This window comes from Capricornis sumatraensis, chromosome 13 (assembly GCF_032405125.1).
Source record: "Capricornis sumatraensis isolate serow.1 chromosome 13, serow.2, whole genome shotgun sequence".
NCBI lineage: Eukaryota > Metazoa > Chordata > Mammalia > Artiodactyla > Bovidae > Capricornis > Capricornis sumatraensis.
The window spans coordinates 8,130,178-8,145,761 of NC_091081.1; positions in this window are offsets into that span (position 1 = coordinate 8,130,178).

Here is a 15,584-nt window from a genome sequence, read left to right on the forward strand (position 1 = left end):
AGAAATCTGTATGCAAGTCAGCAAGCAACAGTTAGAACTGGGCATGGAACAACAGACTGGTTCCAAATAGGAAAAGGAGTGCGTCAAGGCTGTATATTGTCACCCTGCTTATTTAACTTACATGCAGAGTACATCACGAGAAACGCTGGACTGGAAGAAACAAAGCTGGAATCAAGATTGCCGGGAGAAATGTCAATAACCTCAGATATGCAGATGACACCACCCTTATGGCAGAAAGTGAAGAGGAGCTAAAAAGCCTCTTGATGAAAGTGAAAGAGGGGAGTGGCTTAAAGCTCAACATTCAGAAAATGAAGATCATGGCATCTGGTCCCATCACTTCGTGGGAAATAGATGGGGAAACAGTGTCAGACTTTATTTTTTTGGGCTCCAAAATCACTGCAGATGGTGACTGCAGCCATGAAATTAAAAGACGCTTACTCCTTGGAAGAAAAGTTATGACCAACCTAGATAGCATATTCAAAAGCAGAGACATTACTTTGCCAACTAAGGTCTGTCTAGTCAAGGCTATGGTTTTTCCAGTAGTCATGTATGGATGTGAGAGTTGGACTGTGAAGAAGGCTGAGCGCCGAAGAATTGATACTTTTGAACTGTGGTGTTGGAGAAGACTCTTGAGAGTCCCTTGGACTGCAAGGAGATCCAACCAGTCCATTCTGAAGGAGATCAACCCTGGGATTTCTTTGGAAGGAATGATGCTAAAGCTGAAACTCCAGTACTTTGGCCACCTGATGCGAAGAGTTGACTCATTGGAAAAGACTTTGATGCTGGGAGGGATTGGGGGCAGAAGAAGAAGGGGACGGCCGAGGATGAGATGGCTGGATAGCATCACTGACTTGATGGATGCGAGTCTGAGTGAACTCCGGGAATTGGTGATGGACAGGGAGGCCTGGTGTGCTGTGATTCATGGGGCTGCAAAGAGTTGGACATGACTGAGCAACTGAACTGAACTGAACTGAGTGACCTGACCTAGGTGGACAGCTGCAAGAGCAAAGGATTCCTGCACCAAGAATTGTGCAAAGGCTAACCATGTCCCTCCCTCATCTTGCTTTTAAAAAATGCCTTGTTGAAACCCTTCGAGGAGTTGAGGGGTTTTGGAGGCCATGAGCCACCCATCTCTTTGCTATCTCTCAGAGTCTTTTATGACCCTGCAATAAACCTTTCTCTGGTCCATATTCTGACATTTCAGTTTGTTTGACCCCACTCTGCCTCAGGCACATTAACTTGCATTTGGTAACACCTGTCTTCCAGTTGCATTCATCTTATCTTACACTGTCTTGTCTATAATACTTAAGTGTAAAAAAAAATTTACACACATACGCCTCCATATATATTTATTAACTACATGTATTTACTTCCTTCTTCAAGACTGATCTCAGAGTCATTTCCTATATAATATTAATCTTTGTGGAAAAATCATTCTACATATATATAAACTTATCTATCATTGATGAGCAAAGCTCTGGACATTTTAAAAGGCTTTTTGATACAATTTTCACAATTATCTTCATTTATCCTTGTGAACTTTCCTACCAGAGATATATTGTTTTATTACATTCTCCAAAAATGACTGTCATGCATTTCTCCAACAAAGACATGCATATGGCCAATAAGCATATGAAACGATGTTCACTATCACTAATTATTAGAGAAATGCAAATTAATACTATGATAAGATATCACCTCACACCAGCTAGAATGTCTATCATCAAAAAATCCACAAACAATAAATGCTGGCGAGGGTGTAGAGAAAAGGGAACCCTCTTACACTGTTGGGAGGAATGTAAATTGATATAACCACTATGGAAAACAGCATGGAGGTTCCTTAAAAAGCTAACAATCGAGCTACCATATAACACTGCAGTTCTACTCGTGGGTATATCTCCAGGGAAAAAATATAATCCAAAAGGATACATGCACACTGGCGTTCACTATAGCACTGTTTATAACAGCCAAAACATGGAAGCAATGGATATGAAGGAACGGATGAAAAAGATATGGAATATATATATACACTGGAATATTACTCAGCCATTAAAAATAATAAAAGAATGCCATTTGCAGCAGTGTGGATGTACCTAGAGATTGTCACACTGAATGAAGTAAGTCAGAGGAAAAATATCGTATGACATCCATTCTATGTGGAATCTAAAAAGAAATGAACTGACTCACAAAACAGAAACAGACTCACAGACTTCTGGTTGCCAGCGGAGGGCAAGAATGGAAGGAAGGGATAGTTAGGGAGTTTGGAGTGGACATGTCCATACTGCTGTGTTTAAAATGGACAACCAACAAGGGCCTACTGTATAGCACATGGAATTCTGTGTGTGGCAATATTATGTAGCCGTCTGGATGGCAGGGGAGTTTGGGGGAATGGATGCATGTATATGTATGGCCGAGGCCCTTTGCTGTTCACTTGTAAGTGTCTCAACAGTGTTTGCTAACCTGCTATAGCCCGGTACAAAATCAAAGCTGAAAGAAATTTAATAATTCAAGTTCCAAAACAATCCCATTGTGCAAATTCATTTGGAATAATTTTTATTTTTACTATATTGAGTTTTGCCATTTGGGATCATAGTTTTTTCATTATTTAGGTAATCTTTGTATGTCTAAGCAAAATTTTACCATTTTCTCTCTATATGGTTCATGCATTCTTATTAAAATTTTTCTGGATATTTCATACTTTGCTGCTATTGTGAAGAATACCTTTTTCCTCTTAATTTGTTTAAACTTTCATTGCTGGTATATAGAAAAACTATTGATTTTTGTATACTTATCTTTTAGTTATTTTGACTTGCTAACTATAATAGTTCTTCAGTTAGGATACATATTCTTTGAGGAAGTATTTTATTTGGTTTCTTAGAGATTCAGATATGAAAATTGACACAATGTTTTTTGGCTTGCATAAAAATAATCATATTTAATCATATTCTTTAAATCTACTTACATGATAAATTTAATTAAAGTGTTTATTTTAAGTCATAATTTATTTCTGAATAAATCCTTTTTGGTCCTGGTGTTTTATTCTTTTAATATTCTACTGAACTTTTTCCCATAAAATAACGTAGACAGAGGTGTAGCTACAGAATGCTTATTACAGCATATAAAAGAAAGCAAAGAACTATAAACAAAGGAAATGTTCAAAACTAGGATGTTAGTTAAATAAATTAAAGCATATATTTCCAACTGAGACTGAGTAGACTTCATAAAGATATCATAAAGCTGTATTTCCTAGCTTGTCTATATTATTTGGTGAAAAAGCTGTAAGTATGGAATGAGACCATTATAAAGTTATGTGTGTGTAGGTGTTTGAGTCTGTGAGTGTGTTTGTGTGGGAGTATATGAATGTGTGAAAAAATGTGTCTGTGTGTATGTATCCTTCTGTGTGTGTATATACTGAGAATGATCTATACTGGATTTTAGCAATGAGATTTTTCCAGGTGAATGGAGATTATACTCTTTGTTTTATTATTATTAGAAAAAAATGACACTATGGATTTATCCAATTGAACAAAAAGTACAGTTAATATCCCAACACAGAAACAATCATTACTAGCAGTAAATGAACATCATTCCAGATATCTCTTACATACATATAAATACATATACATAGATGAATATATGGACAAAAATACTTTCAAAACTGTATTCATATTTGGTTCAGTTCAGTTCAGTTCAGTTCAGTCGCTCAGTCGTGTCCGACTCTTTGCGACCTCATGAATTGCAGCATGCCAGGCCTCCCTGTCCATCACCAACTAACTCCCGTAGTTCACTCAGACTCATGTCCGTCGAGTCGGTGATGCTATCCAGCCGTCTCATCCTCTGTCATCCCCTTCTCCTCCTGCCCGCAATCCCTCACAGCATCAGACTCTTTTCCAATGAGTCAACTCTTCGCATGAGGTGGCCAAAGTACTGGATTTTCAGCTTTAGCATCATTCCTTCCAAAGAACACCCAGGACTGATCTCCTTTAGAATGCACTAGTTGGATCTCCTTGCAGTCCAAGGTCTAGTCAAGTCTATGGTTTTTCCAGTAGTCCTGTATGGATTAATATTTGGTATTCTATTTTAAATATTTTTTATTGGTTGCATTTGTGAAAAGAGAATAAATTGAAACTAAATAGATTGCTCAACATCAGAATATGGTCAGTATTAGTTTGCTATGGCTATCATAACAAAATACCACAGACTGGGTGGCTTACAGAACAGGAATATATTTTTGCAGAATAATTCTGAAGGCAAGAAGTCCAAGGTCAAGGGGTCAGTAGCTGTGGTTTCTTCCAAGGCCTCTCTCCTTGGGTTGCAGATGGCCACCTTGCTCTATCCACACATGCTTGCCCTCTGTCTGCCTTTCTGTGGACTAATCTCTTAAGGACATCAGTTACATTGGACTACTGCCCATCCTAACAATAGCGTTTAAACTTAATTACCTCTTCAAAGTCCCTGTCTCCAACTGCTGTCATTCTGAGGCACTGAGGGTAAGGACTTAACTTCAGCATGTGAATATTTGGACAAAGGAACACAATTCAGCCCATAACAGATTCTTTACTGAAAGATGCTTTAATACCTGGGGCTTCCCATGTTGGCGCAGTGGTAGACAATCCTCTTGTCACTGCAGAAGGTGTAAGAGACGTGGGTTTGATCTCTGGTTCAGGAAGATCCCCTAGCATAGGAAACGGCCAACCTGCTTCAGTATTCTTGCCTGGAAAATTTCATGGACAGGGGAGTCTAAGGGCTACAGTCCACGGGGTCACAAAGAGTTGGACACGATTAGATGGCTGAGCACACACAAACACTTTAATTCCTAAACATCCGCTCAAAAGATAAGAAAAATGATTGTCGATACACTGGAAGATAGCTGGGCTTTCTTTCTAAAAGTCATACGTTATATTTCTTCTACTTCTTCCCGCCTTCCTTTCCTTCACCTGTTTTGTATATATATGTATCACTTTTATGTTGTCAAGATTTATATTGTTTGCGTTGTTACTCGAAAAGTATAATTCCTATAGTCAATGATCAGTTTTGTATTTAAATTTGTTCAATGCCCATTACCAGTCTTAGCCTCGGACAGTTTAGTCGCTCAGTTGTGTCTGACTCTTTGCAGCCCCATGGTCCGCAGCACGCTAGGCTTCCCTGTCCATCACCAACTCCCGGAGCTTACTTAAACTCATGTCCATTGAGTCAGTGACATGAATAAGGTAAGATACAGTAAGAAACTAGTCTTGCCCTAGTTTCACTATTTTATCTATTGCTCAGGTAGAATTTTCAAGGAGGGTTGACAAGTACTACTGTTTTGTGAATCTTTCACAGGGAAGATCGTTGGGCCTTTCTCAAGATCCAAATGACCGGGCACACCTTGTTAGAGCCTATTTTATTTCTTGTCCATAGGTGATAGGATGGTTACTTGCTGGCCATTCTGGCCACCTGTTGAAGGAGGTCGTTGAGAGGATGTGACCATTGGGTCAAGTTGGACCCAGGCAATTGAGACTCCTAACTCCCTCCCAGGCCCAGAATGTGTGCTCCACCTACCATCCCCGTGCTAGCAGTCCTTTGGAGGAAGCAGCCTTGTGAGTAAGGTGTGGTTGTGATTCTCCAGGACTACCTTGGCAGTTCAAAGGTTAAGACCCCTCACTTCCACTGCAAAGGGCATGGGCTTGTTCCCTAGTCAAGGAACTGAGGTCTCACTTGCCACATGGCCTGATCGTCTGGACTGAATATGTGACTGATCCCAGATAAGGCCTCCATGTAAACTTTCAAGATTCTGGGGACAGATGTGGAAATCTACTCATTCTGCAGCTGCCAAAGGTGAGCCTTGCAGGTAAGTTTCCTTGCTTGTTACGCCTGCCACCTGCTCATCTGGAGCCATCTGTCTCCTTCAGTCTCTCTTCGCCTTCCATGTATGGGCACCAGTTTACAAACCTACACTGACAGACATGTTCTGTTTCCCTCAGTGAAGTTTAACAAAATCGATTTTGTTGATGAAATTTTAATGTTGGGAGAATTAAGACAAAAGTTTGGATTTCTGGGTTTTCTTGAACATACCAAAGAACTGATAATATAACATCCTTTTAACTGTTTCTTATTCTCTGTTTTTCTTTTCTTGGGGGGTTTGGAATTATGTCTATTGATCAAGTATATTTAGCAAAATCTGGATTTAAAAGCTTAATGGACTACTGCAGAATTTCTTAGGCTTTCAAAACGTATCATAGATAGCCAAGAAACAGGATGAGCAGTATTTTCCAAACATTTTTTTTTACCATAGAATTCGTTTCTTGAGAAGAATTTTTTGTAGTGTATCTTACAGGGAAATTTGAGAAATGCCCATTCATGTCAAATTGCTTTATTTTTGTGTGTGTCTATTTCCTGTTTGCCTTTTGTTAGCCTTTATTCTTTTATTTTAATTGGAGGATAATTGCTTTGCAATGTTCTTGTTCTCTTAAGGCAAAATTGGCTGGAGCTGTCTTGTTTTGACAGCTTTGTGTGCTCCCCAGTCATCAGGTCTGATCACTTACACGTCCTGCCTCATTCTTGATGGCATTAGTTTGCAAATTCAGTCTTAGAATTTTTTTTGACATTACTCTCTTATTTCCTGGCACCAAGTATTGAACTAGTTAATTTTACTACACTTTCCTCTTTCATTTCTTGGAGGGCTTGATTTATTTGCTTTTATTGTCTTCCAGAAGGTCTCATGTATTATATTTCCAAAATTCTTTCATGTTTGAGAACATCTCCCTGTTGCCCATATTCCGAAACCAGTGTGTCTTGCTGTCATATATTTTGATATATTATAATTGTTTTACCTTCAGGGTATCATAGGCTTAGTATGTTAAGTCTGAAACCAACCTGATTCCCTTCCTTTTAAGGTGAGTTGCTTTTTCTATCTGGATGGCTGAAAAAAATATTTCTATGTTCTTGCATCTTAATAACACCAGGATATGTTACAATGTTGATCTTTATCTTTTTCCTGGTAGAGAAGGCCTGTCCTTTCATCTGTGCTTATTTTTACTTTCAGGGACTTAAATATCTCTGAATATTTCTTCTTTTCATTCTTTGGATCACAATTACAAGGGTATAAAATAGCCTTCTATTACACTGGCTTTGGTCTCTGTCAACTGTTTTCTAACTTTTTTGGGGGGGAGGGAGTGGATGAGGCAGGTTTATTTACGTTTTTATTCTTTTAAAAATTTTCTCTATAAGCTGCTAGCTTTTAAATTGGAGTGTAATTGCTTTGCTTTACAAAATTGTGCTAGTTTCTGCTGTACAATGAAATGAATCAACTATATGTATACATATATCCCATCAGTCAATAAAGTATAAGTAGATGTTTTTCTGGAACTATCTTGCTTTTTCAATGATCCAACAGATGTTGGCAGTTTGATCTCTGGTTCCTCTGCCTATTCTAAATCCAGCTTGAACACCTGGAAGTTGTGGGTTCATATACTGTTGAAGTCTTGCTTGGAGTATTTTGAGCATTATTTTGCTAGTGTGTGAGATAAGTGCAATTTTGTGGTAGTTCGAACATTTTTTGGCATTGCCTTTCTTTGGGATTGGAATGAAAACTGACCTTTTCCAGTCCTGTGGTCACTGCTGAGTTTTCCAAATTTGCTGGCATATTGAATGCAGCACTTTCACAGCATCATCTTTTAGGATTTGAAATAGCTCAGCTGGAATTCCATCACCTCCTCTAGCTTTGTGCATAGTCAAGAAGCAAGTTAGAACTGGACATGGAACAACTGACTGGTTCCAAATTGGGAAAGGAGTACGTCAAGGCTGTATATTGTCACTCTGCTTATTTAAATTATATGCAGAGTACATCATGCAAAATGCCAGGCTGGATAAAGCACAAGCTGGAATCAAGATTGCCGGGAGAAATATCAATAACCTCATATATGCAGATAACACCAACCTTATGGCAGACAGTAAGAACTAAAGAGCCTCTTGATGAAAGTGAAAGAGGAGAGTGAAAATGTTGGCTTAAAACTCAACGTTAAAAAAATGAATTTCTTGGCATCCGGTTCCATCACTTGATGGCAAATAGATGGGAGAAACAGTGGAAACAACGACAGACTTTATTTTCTTGGGCTCCAAAATCACTGCAGATGGTGACTACAGCCATCAAATTAAAAGACACTTGCTCCTTGGAAGAAAAGCTATGACCGACCTAGACAGCATATTAAAAAGCAGAGGCATTACTTTGCCAACAAAGGTCTGTCTGCTCAAGGCTATAGTTTTTCCAGTAGTCATGTATGGATGTGAGAGTTGGACTATAAAGAAAGCTGAGCACCAAAGAATTGATGCTTTTGAACTGTGGTGTTGGAGAAGACTCTTGAGAGTCCCTTGGATTGCAAGGAGATCAAACCAATCAATCCTAAAGGAAATCCATCCTGAATATTCATTGGAAGGACCATTGCTGAAGCTGAAGCTCCAATACTTTGGCCACCTGATGCAAAGAACCAACTCATTGGAAAAGACCCTCTTGCTGGGAAAGAAGGTGGGAGGAGAAGGGGTTGACAGAGGATGAGATGGTTGGATGGCATCACTGACTCTATGGATATGAATTTGAGCAAGCCCCAGGAGTTGGTGATGGACCGGGAAGCCTGGCATGCTGCTATCCTTTGGGAGCGACTGAACTGAACTGATCCCCTCTTATCTTAAGGCTTTCCTCCATTCAATTAATACAACTTTTAACTCTTATTTTCTTGCTCTTTCTAATTTATTGGGAGACGTGTAGTGGTTCTAATGGTGCTCTTGTTAGTTGATCTCTGCAGGCTTTCTTTTTATTGACTTCTGTTGTTTTGTGTTCTTTGTTTCATCATATCTCAATCAGTTCTTGCACATTATCAATCATGTTCAGAGAAGCTCTTATGCTCTTATTTTTTTCATTCATTTATTTTTATTTATTTTTGGCTGCACTAGGTCTTGGTTGCTGTGCATGGGCTTTCTCTAGTTTTGGTGAGCGGGGGCTACTCTGTTGCGGTGCATGGGTTTCTCACTGTGGTGGCTTCTCTTGTTGTGGACTGTAGGCTCTAGGTGCCTGGGCTTCAGTCGTTGCAGCACATGGGCTCAGTAGTTCTGGTGCTCAGTAGTTCTGATGCTCAGTAGTTCTGATGCACAGGCTTGGTTGCCCCATGGCAAGTAGCAACTTCTGGACCAGGGATCAAACTCGTGTCCCCTGCACTGGCAGGTGGATTCTTGTTCACTTTACCACCCGGGAGGGCTTCCCTGGTGGCTCTGACAGTGATGAATCTGCCTGCAATGCAGGAGACCTGGGTTTGATCCCTGGGTTGGAATGATCCCCTGGAGAAGGAAATGGCAACCCTCTCCAGTACTCTTACCTGGTGAGTCCACATGGACAGAGGAACCTGGCAGGTACAGTCCGTGAGGTCGCAAAGAATCGGACACGACTGAGCAACTTTCATTTACTACTAGGGCAGTCCAGTATGCCTTCTAAATGAGATTTTTCTATCAGTCATGTAGGCCATGTCACGTTTTCCTCCTATGTATTTGCTGTGTTTATGCATGATTGTTGCTGTTAAGTCACTCAGTTGTGTCCAACTGTTTTGCGATTCCATGGACTGTAGCCCGCCAGGATCCTCTCGCCATGGGATTTCTCAGGCAAGAATACTGGAGCAGGTTGCCATTTCCTTCTCCAGGGGATCTTCCCGACCGAGGGATGGAACTCCCATCTCCTGCATTGGCAGGCGGATTCTTTACAGCTGAGTCTCAGGGAAGCCCATGCATAATGGTAAAGCCATTTAAAAAAATGTTGTTCATGCCTAACAAGGGCAGTGCCCAGAACTTTGATTTGCTCTGGAAGCTTGTCTATGTGAATTTTCGAGGATACTGTTTCCTCAAGATCTGGCCACTTTGTCTTTCTCTCTTTCAGCTATTGTCTGAGGTCTGGATGTTATCACTCAGTTTTTCTCTAGCCTCAAGTCATGAGAGTGGGGAAGGTAGAAAGTTCAGACTCTGCTTTTTCTTCTTGGATTTGGGTCAATTTCCTGTTTCACAATCCATTCCATTTAATGGGATATGTTCTCTTCCTGAGCTCATCAATGTGTGATGCTCCCAGTAGAGAGAATTCCTTTAGGTTTTCCTTGTTTCTTATACATGTTTCTCCCAATTATCTTCTGTGTATTCACTCCTCCTCTCCAGTCAGAATAGGAAAAAATAATATTTCCTGTGGGATTTAGGCATATCTTATGGTAACTGGGGCACCAGAGGGGTTTCACCTTCTGCTTAATCTCTTAAACATTTGTCTCTTGCAGGCAGTTTTTATTTTTTCTTATTTATCTGGTCCTTTGTATCCAATTCTGCAGCTATTACTGGAGCTCTTTCATGCCCTCTTTTTCTTCTTTGGCTGGAAGAAGGCAGATGGCCGTTCCTGGCAGGGTTTTTCTTTATGAGTTCCTTCGGTGGAGATGTTTGCAAAGATGTTCGCTAGACTTTCCCATGAGCAGCCTGTTTTCCCAGCTTCTATTTTTAGGAATATTAGTAACATTTTTGAGGACTTGGCCGAATCATCTACTTTCCCTACCATCTCATCTGAGAGATGCAGATAAGATGAAAGTACTTCCTGAACCAAATAAGCATCTTTTATTTATTTGCTTGGCCGTGTCTTTTCAAAATCGATGTCATGTATTTTTGTTCCTCTCATTAAATGTTGGAGCAGGCAGATTCCTTCATTGTCTATTTTAACTGGAAGTCTGAAGTATTTTGCCATTTTTTTCTTTCCTTTTCTCCTCCCTTTAAAAAAAAGTGATGTAGGCCAATGTATGCTTATTTATTTAAATTTCTTCTACCATGGAAATATATCTACTTGGTTATTTATTTTAAAAACTGAGTAGTATGTTGAAATAGATTTTATATCATTTATTTAAGATTGTATGATTATCTGTCTAGCACATTAGACCACAGTTTCTTTTTGAGATACTGATGTCAGTTTTGCTATCAGAATTATGCTGGGTTTATATAAAGACATGGAAGTTGAAATATTTTTATGCATTTTGAAAAAGTTTAAACAGCATAGAAATTATTTATTCTTACAGATTTTCTTCAATTCACTCAGTTATCTGTCTGGTCCCAGTAGCCACTTCAGGAGTATGTTTTGATAACTGTTTAATCGTTTTCCATGGTTATCAGTATAGTTTTGATTCTAAGATTAATTTTGGTAACTTCCTGGATAATGGCATATTTCATTCAGGTTTTCCATATTTGGCATCTCAAATTTTTATAGTCTTTCTGTGTTTATAGGCATTTCTCATATGCATATTTGTATCGCATCTTTTAAATCACTACATTTGTTAAATTTTGTTATTTTTTTTCTGACCTTTCCAAAAGACAAAAGTTTAGATTTTGATATTGTTTAGTCTACCTGTTTCCTAATACATTAATTTTCTTCTTTATTTACTGGTTTGAATTTGTATATATTAGAATAGCTTTCTCACATTTTAGCTGGGCAAATATTTTATGGATATTTTTTATCCTTCTCAAATGTATAGATTTTCACTATCATCTTTTAGCTTTTGATATTTTAGAGGAAACTATGAAAGCAGTCTCTTTTTGTGCTTTTGTATATGACATGACAATTTTCTACCTAGATTTGTTTTATTAGTCTTTTATCTTTTACAATGATTTTTATTGAAGGATGGTGGCTTTACAATGTTGTGGTGGTCTCTGCCATACATCAGTGGGGTCACTCATAATTATTTGTGTACCCCCTTCTGAACTCTACCCCCTCACCCCTCTAGATCATCACAGATGTCGGGCTGGGGTCCCTCTATCTGTTATACAGAGTGAAGTAAGTCAGAAAGAAAAAAACAAATATCATTTATTAACACATATATAGGGAAACTAGAAAAATCATTCTGATGAACCATTTACAGAAAAGAAATGGAGACACAGACATAGAGAACAGTCTCATCGACACAGTGGGGGAAGAAGAGGGTAGGACAAATTCAGAAAGTAGCATTGACAGGTATACAGTATCATGTGTAAAAGAAATAGATTTTTATTTTTTACATCCCCTTGTTTTTGTAAAAGGAAAAAAAGGAAAGGGGTATGATGTATCATTACTGGTCTTTTAAAATTAAAGTATAGTTGATTTGCAATATTATCTTATTTTGTATATATTATATATATTTCAGGTGTACAGCATAGTGATTCAATATTTTTATAGATTGCACTCCATTTAAAATTATTACAAAATAATGTTTTATAATAGTTATTTCACTGTGCTCTATGACATATACTTGTTGCGAATCTATTTTTTTTGTCAAGCTGTTCTTTTTTTTTTTAATTTTTATTTTTACTTTATTTTACTTTACAATACTGTATTGGTTTTGCCATACATTGACATGAGCGAATCTATTTTATACACCGTAGTTCGTATCTCTTATTGTCATACCCCTATCATGCCCCTCCCCCTTACGTCTCCCTCCTGGTACTGATGCTAAGTCGCTTCAGTCATGTCCGACTCTGTGCAACGCCATAGACGGCAGCCCACTAGGCTCCCCCGTCCCTGGGATTCTCTAGGCAAGAACACTGGAGTGGGTTGCCATTTCCTTCTCCAATGCATGAAAGTGAAAAGTGAAAGTGAAGTCGCTCAGTCGTGCCCGACTCTTAGCGACCCCATGGACTGCAGCCTACCAGGCTCCTCCATCCATGGGATTTTCCAGGCAAGAGTACTGGAGTGGGTTGCCATTGCCTTCTCCGAACCACTAGTTTATTCTCTGTATCTGTGAGTCTGTTTCTGTATTGTTATATGTATTTGGTTTTGCTTTTCATAGTCCATTTATAAGTGATAACATAGAGTATTTGTCTTTATCTGCATCTCACTAAGCGTAATACCCTCTAGGTCCATCGACGTTGTTGCAAGTGGCATCGTTTCATTCTTTTCATAGCTGAGTAATACTCCATTGTGTGTGTGTGTACCACATCTTTGTTATCCATTTATCCACTGATGGATGCTTAGGCAGCGTCCATATCTTGGCTACAGTGAATAATGCTGCTGTGAACACTGGGGTGCATGTGTCTTTTCATTTTCTTCCTCCCATATATCCAGTGGGAGGGCTATTGGATCATATGGTAGTTCTTATTTTTAACTTTTTGAGGAAACTCTGTACTGTTTCCCATCGTGGTTGGACCAATTTACAATCCCACCAACAACGTACTTGGTTCCCTTTCCTCCACATTCTTGCCAACACTTGTTATTTGTAGTCTTTTTGATGAAAACCATTTTGACAGATCTGAGGTGAAATCTCGTTGTGGTTTTGATTTGCATTTCTCTGATGATTTGCCATGTTGAGCATCTTTTCATGTGCCTGTTGGCCATCTGTATATCTACTTTGGAAAAACTACTCAAGTCTTCTGCTCATTTCTAAAATCAGATTATTTTTTGGAAATTGAGTTGTATGAGCTGTTCATGTATTTTGGGTATTAACCCCTTACTGGTCATATCATTAGCAATTTTTTTTCCAATTCAGTAGATTGTCTTTTTGTTTTGTCAATGATTTCCATTGCTGTGCAAAAGCTTTTAAATTTAATTAGGTCCCATTTGTTTCTTTTACCTTAAGAGACAGATCTAAAAAATATTAAATGCTTTTGTCAAAGAAATTTCTGCCTATGTTCACATCTGGGAGTTTTATGTTTTCCAGTCTTACATTTAGGTCTTTAATCCATTTTGTGTGTTTTTTTTTGTATATGGTGTGAGGAAATGTTCTAATTTTATTCTTTTGTATGTGTCTTTCCAGTTTTCCCAGTATCACTCATTGAAGAGAGAAAGTATATTTTCTTCATTATATATTCTTGCTTCCTTTGTGGTAGGTTAATTGATCGTAAGTGCATGGATTTATTTCTGAGCTCTCTATTCTGTTGAATTGACCTATGTGTCTGTTTTTGTGCCAGTACCATGCTCTTTTGATTACGGTAGATTTTCAGGATAGTCTGAAGTCAGGGAGTGCGATACCTCCAACTTTGTTCTTTTTTGTCAGGATCGCTTTGGCAACTTGGGATCTTTTGTGGTTCCATATAAATTTCAGGATTACTTGTTCTAGTTCTGTGAAAAATGTCATGGATATTTTGATAGGGATTGTATTAAATTGTTTGGGGTAGTATGGACAATTTGACATTAATGATTTTTCCAGCCCAAGAAAATAGGATATCTTTCTATTTCTTTGTCTCATCTTTAATTTCCTTCATCAGTGTTTTGTAATTTTCAGAGTATAGGTATTTTACCTCATTTTAAAGTATATTTTTAGAGATTTTATTTTTTTGGTGCAATTTTAAATGGGATTATTTTCTTGCTTTCTTTTTTGTTGTTCACTCAGTCATGTCTGACTCCTTGCCACCCCATGGACTGCAGCACACCAAGCTTACCTATCCTTTACCTTCTCCCAGAGATGGTGAAAGACATCTTTCTCTTTTCTCTTTATGATAGTTTATTATTACTGTATAGAAAAGCAACTGAATTCTATATATGAATCTTGTATCCCACAGCTTTATTGAATTCATTTATTAGTTCTAATAGTTTTTCGATGGAGACTTTAGTTTTCTGTGTATGGTATCGTGTTGTCTGCAAATAGTGACAGTTTTACTTCCTCCCTTCCAGTTTCTTTTTCTTGCCTGATTGCTGTGGCTAGAACTTCCAATACTGTGTCATCATTGGCTCTTTTTTAATGGTCTTTTTTTCAGTTCAGAAAAATGTTCTCCTGTCATATCTTTGATTATTGTTTTGGTTCAATTTACTTGCTTTCCTTCTGAATAACAATACGTATTTGAATGTTGGCTCCACAGTCTCTGTTCTCCATATCTATTCTCTTTGCACTATCAACTTCCTCTCCCCTAGAATAATCTGTGTTTTGTAGAGTCCATGTTCTTGTATCTTTACAGCCTGTTTCTTTGCAGGAGCTGTATTTTACAGAATACATATTTCCATTAGAACCCCCACTGCCCATCTTTTGTTTGGCTTGAGCACACTGAAGATGATCATAATTGCCCCCTTGTCTTCTGGGTGGGTGGGGGTGCTGTTTGAGCAAAGGTAGCTGGATTAATAGGAACTCAACTATGGCAGAAGAAAGAGCACACACATGGCGGAGTATTGGGTGTCCAGCATCACGCCCACAGAGCTGGCCAGAGACAGGAAGAGAGACACACCCATGGTGGAGGATTGGGTGTCCAGCATCACGCCCACAGAGCTGGCCAGAGACAGGAAGAGAGACACAAGGGCATGAAGGGAAACATCTCTGCTGGGTCAGCACCATTTAAGGAATGTCACTGACAGAAGTCAGTCTCATCCTCACACCCAGGTGTCAAGGTTGCTGGAAATATAGTTTTGTTTTCGGTTGCCATATACTCATCAGGAACATCAGGGTCCTGAGAAGGACAGGTGGGGGCCAGGGAGGGGGTACAGAAGCTTGTGTAGGCTCCTGGCAGTCCTTGTCACAGCCTCGATCTGAGTCTGAGCTAACTGCAGAAGGGATTAACAAATGTTCTCTGTTAGCCACCATAAGCAAGAGCTAGAATTCATTGTTTCTTCTCAGGTTTATTTATCTGCCTTACATGATCTTCAAACT